Source organism: Pinus tabuliformis, chromosome J, assembly GCF_031772625.1.
Source record: "Pinus tabuliformis cultivar Carrire ecotype Pingquan chromosome J, CPIR1, whole genome shotgun sequence".
Lineage (NCBI taxonomy): Eukaryota > Viridiplantae > Streptophyta > Pinopsida > Pinales > Pinaceae > Pinus > Pinus tabuliformis.
In genome coordinates, this window is record NC_142295.1 from 740422236 (window position 1) to 740428235 (window position 6000).

The window sequence follows — 6000 nt, forward strand, 5'->3', positions numbered from 1 at the left end:
TCACTTTTACTTGGGCATTGTCTTCACCTCAACTCTAATCCCATGTTAAGGTTAGGTATGTTTTATGCTAGAGCAATTTATTTAAATTTTTACAGTTAGCAATCACATCAGCATTACGATAAACTACAGATAGAACATAAATATAAAATGCAGAAGACAAGCCAAGACAAGAGGATACAAGATGTGGCGCGAGCCAGGGACAAACCCCACAATGTGTGGGGAAACCCTTTGATCAAATCTTCTTTTATCTTCAAAGTTCAGTAGAGAAAGAGAGAGAGAGAGAGATAGAGAGAGAGTACACTTACAATAGAAGTCAACACTTTGACTTATCTAGATCTAGCATGGATCATTTCGTATAATGATGAGATCAGTTGAAGACATTCTGCTTCAACTGATTCTCAAGGTGACTCCTTCACCTATCATCATGCTGCATCTCGTCCATTTACTGCACCTTACTATGTAGCACCATCATGCTGCTCATGCTCCCATCATTATTCTTCCCATACATCACACTGTCCTTATTATGTTGCATGTGTTGCCCTTTAATATTATGCCCATCATGATGTGCCTTAAGATCCTTCAGCTTCATCCAGTTGATGACATCACCTACACATATGTCAAGATGCTACTCATAGAGATACTGAGATCATCATTAGCCTTCTCTAATTAGAGATAGCATGCAGTTGAGAGGGTACCCATATTCATTTATATACATGTGCAGGTAGGTTCGAAGTGAAGGTTGCAAGGGTTTCCTCCAGAACACTTATCATATATGCTTCAGCACCTTGACACCAAGAACCTGTACTCACCTGAGATTGGCCTGTGCCTACCTTGGCTTCATATACCTGGGCTCTCTGTGGCTAGATGTCTTCCTTACTACGGCTCTTCCTCATGCTTGACATCACAGCAGCTACCCTTTATGATACCTTTTATGACAACTGCTGCTACCATGTGAATAACGGCTTCTAATAACGGTGAAGCTACTATGTGGATAGCGGTGACCCAATGCATAGATTAGGGCATCATATAATAATCATGAACAATGTATAAATGAACATCATCATGAATAGCATAGTGTTTCCATGATCTGTGTATTAGTGTCATCATTGACTGCGTATGAGTCTTCATGACCTGCGTAGAATCTCCATGATCTGCTTATGAGTATCATTAATGACCAGCGTATTATATGAATAGATGTTTTCATAAACAACGTATGGACTAGCATATATGTGAACAACATCAACGTATATGTGAACAATGTTTTCATAAACAACGTATGGACCAGCGTATATGTGAACAACATCAGCATATATGTGAACAGTGTTTTCATAAACAACGTATGGACTAGGGTATATGTGAATAGCATCAGCGTATATGTGAACAATGTTTACCTAAACAATGTATGGACCAGCGTATATGTGAATAGCATCAGTGTATATGTGAAAAACATTTTCATAAACAGTGTATTGATGTCCTATTGAACTGTGAATGTGACAGCATGTAAGATCTCCACCATATGCTGCGGATATGTATCATAAGAGTTTCTATGACTACGTATTAGTGTCTCAGCGTATTAGGCTGTATGTACTACGGCTAGCTAGCGTGGAATCCTTATTACAGTGAAACCATCCGAATATTTTCACTCGTGAATATCTTGCTGCGTTGTATCATAGCCTATGTATAGATGATTTCATAGACACGAATTTGGGCATCACTTTGAGGGCAACACGTTGACTGTGATTAGAGCTTTATCTGCAGCTAGGGCTTCTTCTAGGCCAGCACATTCTTTTGGTTCTCTCCTTCTCCCAAGACCCAAGACGAGGAGAGGAGATCAGCTCAAGAATGTGTGCAAATGATATCAAATCCTCATCTATTTATACCAAAACGAGGATGATGAATAGACACATTGGTTGGGCTTCTAGAGCCTACATAAGAGTAGGTCGGCTTGATAATAATTACATAAACAAAATAAATTCATATCTCCATAAATACTTATCGGAATTGGATGACCTTTGGATCAATCCTACACCTTTCAACGAGAGGGATCTAATAAAAATATCAGCTTCCATAAATAAGCCGACCCAAATGGAGTTTGGCCCTAGTTTTCAATTTAACAAAGACGCATATCAAAGAAAAAATGGCAAGAAAACATAGTCAAAAAGCAAGGGGATGAAGTACAACAAGAGGTAGAATCTTGTTAAGAAAAGGAAATTCAAATGGCCTAGGAAGATTTCTAGTTCAAAAGGAGGACAAGAATAGTTATCAATTCGAGGAGAATTCAGAGGAAGAAGTCCATATAAATGGGGTAGATGATGATCTTTTATTAGATTTTATACATGCAAAAAATTCAACTAATGTTTAATGAATGTCCAACGAATTCTTATATAAACCAAGGAAATATACACATTGCTCAAGCTGACACAAAAAATGTAATATAATCTGCACATGAAAATGAAATAAAATATGGACAAACTTTAATGATGAAGAGATTCCTATTGAAACCAACCAAAGAATTAAAAGAACCTCCACAAAGGAAAACATTGTCCAGAACTATATGCAATCAAAAGATAAAGATTGTAAAGTTTTTATTTATAGTAGAAGCACTAATAATTTGGTGTCTAACGAAATGGTGGAGAAATTAGGTATGGAGAGGAAGACACGTTCTATTCCCTACAAAGTATCATGTCTATAAAAGGTACATTAAATATTAATGAACAAACGATGTGAGGTGGAGTTTGAGATCAAGTGTTACAAAGGCAAGATATTTTGGGATGGTATGCCCATGGATGTATGCCATGTATTGTTAGGTAGACCTTGGAAATATGACAGAAAAGAAATGGAATAAATAATACTTACACTTTTGAAAAAGATGGAGAAAATCATACACTCTTTCCCTTGCAAGACGAAAGTGTACTGGAGGAAAGCAGTACTTTGAAGAAATCAAACCTAAGGAGGTAAACTTTGATTTGATTGGTAAGCCTAAGGTAGGCATCACAAGAAAAAATTTGAATGATTTTCTTCAAGAAGTTAAAAGCATATTGGATGAGTTTATTGATATTGTAATTGATGATATTCCAAATAAATAGTCACCCTTAAGAAGTATTAGCCACCACAAAGACTTCATTCCATTTTCTAGCCTTCCAAATAAAGCATCTTATAAGATGGCACTAAAAGAGAATGAGAAGATCAAAAACCAAGTTCGATAATTACAAGGTACATGTCTCATCTGATACAGCTTAAGTCCATGTGTCGTTCCCAATGTGTTAACTCCAAAGAAGGAAGGCGGGTGGAGAATGTACATCGACTCCAGGGTGGTAAACAAAATTACAATGAAGTACATATTTCCCTTACACTGCATTGAAGATCTACTATATGATTTAAATGTTGTTGAATATTTCTCCAAAAAAGATCTCTAAAGTGGATATCATCAAATTCAAGTCAAAGAATAAGATGAAAGGAAAATGAACTTCAAAATAAATGATGGATTATATGAATAGTTAGTAATACTTTTTGGACTAAAAAATATTCCCAGACCTTTCATGGGGTTGATGAATGAATTCTTGAAAGAGTTGATAGGTATGTTTTTTATTGTTTACTTGAATGATATCTTAATTTACAATCAATCAAAAGAAGAACATATGAAGAATCTTAGGATGGTTTTGAGAAAATTGATGCAAAAGAAACTAATTATTAATTTGAAGAAATGTAGTTTCATGAAGACATAATTATGGTTTCAAAATATGGTTTTGAGATGAATTAGGAGAAACTCAAGGTCATAATCAACCAAGGAGTGTTTCTGAAGTAAGAAGCTTTAATGGTTTAATAAGTTTTGATTAAAAACTCATCAGAAATTGTAGTGGAATCTATGGTCTAATTGTGGAGAATATCAAAGAGAGTAAACAACCATTTCATTGGACAAAAACAACTAATAAGCACTTTGAACTATTATAGAAAGAGACAACAAAGCAACCTATAGCAGCATTTCCATATTTTAACTAACTTTTTCAGGACGACACTAATGCCAATGGAACCAAAATTGTAGTTGTTTTGAACCAAGAAGGGAAGTTAATTTCTTATTTTAGAAAAAAAATAAAAGAACCTATTGCGCTATACAACAACCCTCCCCATTTCAAAAATTTTCATATAAAACTTTAATAAGAAATGGGTCCCCTTCAGAACATAAATAAAATCAATAAAACTTTTGAAAATAAATTTTTATAATAGGTCATATAAAAATTTGCTTTTAGGGTAGGTTAAATCATAATCGCAATTTGCAAAACTTTTGAACCCATGGAAGTCGTTTTAAGAAAATCCGATCTGATTTGAGTCATAATAAAACCTTATCGTAAAAATCTTTACCAAAGGAATTAATTATAAAATCGAATTGTCGTATCGTGCACATCCTTGATCTCAACGGTGGACTTAAAGTGTTCCATTGAGATTCGTTGATGCAATAACTCTATCGCAAATCGCATATTGCTACTCGTTAAGAAAACGTCCCAAGTGTTCCATGGAAAACCTATAATGCGATAAGTTGATTGCAATTGCGCATCACTAAAATAATAAGATACATCCCAAAAGCTCCTTTGAAATCTTCCGATGCAATTTCATTATTGTATAGTGCACTTTCGATAAAGGTAAAATATGAAGTATTGTGAACATGTGCGGTTTAAAGTTATAAGTCAATTATAAAGAAAATTTAAACAATTTATCAATTTGAAAGCATGTTGCCTCCCCATGCTAGCTCACCACTGATCGCAATTGCAACCATGCAGAGGAACCATTTAAGCATGGCACTTGTAACTCCTGATCTACAATATGTGATTATCGCTAATCGCCGATCGGAAAAGTCATGATACCCATTCTAAAAAGGACCGTTATAAATTTGCAATGCAACATACCATCATGGCATTAAAGTTTCATGTTAGAAGTTATGGGGAAATCATTAAAAAGAAGATATGGTTGAATCCTTCAAGGATTTCATCCATGGTGGCTTAATATATCATAGATCCATAACATCTATTACGCTTAATTTCTATTAGTCTTGTGTGTTGTGTATTAGTATTTAACAAATTTTTCCACTATTACGTCCTTTTGTTTCATTTTGTAGAGCTAATATGAAATCATCAATCCAGCAAAAATGTCTAAGAAATCTTAGAAAGTAAAGGTCCTTTTCATAGTGAATGATGAACCAACAAAGTTGGTGCTGATAGCTGATACTACCTATCTAGGCCTTGGAAAGACTTCATGGGAGGGCATATATAATCTACTCGAAGCCGAGGAGCCAACCATAATTGAAGAAGAAGGAGGAACAGATGATTCAAGTGATAAATCAGAAAATACTCTTAGGGATTTAGCCAACTCCTTCCTCCAAAAAATAGCAGCTCGTGCAAAAGTGTTACCATACAATGACCTGATGATATGGGTAAAAGAGAGTATCAACATAACCGATATAGCATTCTTTACAGCCAATGGAAGGATGTTCGGGACATTTAAGGCAGAAGATGTCAAGAAGATGTATCATTTTCTGGACCCCTAGAAACATGACAACAAGGCATTTTTAGAAGCTTTCGCCAAGGAGAACAATGTAGAATCAGACCCTATCAAGCAATGGAGACATTTCCTAAACGAGCATAAGCATGAATCTTCTCGTATGTACTCCGTGGACTCCTTAGCATCTCCCTATTGCTATGCTAGTGATATGATATGTAGACTCTTTGGAGCCTCTGATTCAGCTAGATTTTCCATAAAAATGGTGCCTTTAATGGAAGCAACAATTAACTCTTTTGTCACGGATTGGGAAACCACGTTGTCAGATAAAATGGCCAACCAAATCCTTGATTATATAAGAAATAGGTATGTAACTACCTGGAAAATACCCCCATTCTATATGAGCACCTACATTATGGATACCATCGGTTTCAATTCTGACTTCCCCATTCTAGGTTGGAAATGGACTCCTCAAGACCCAACTCCTACTCACATTTATCGTAAATATTT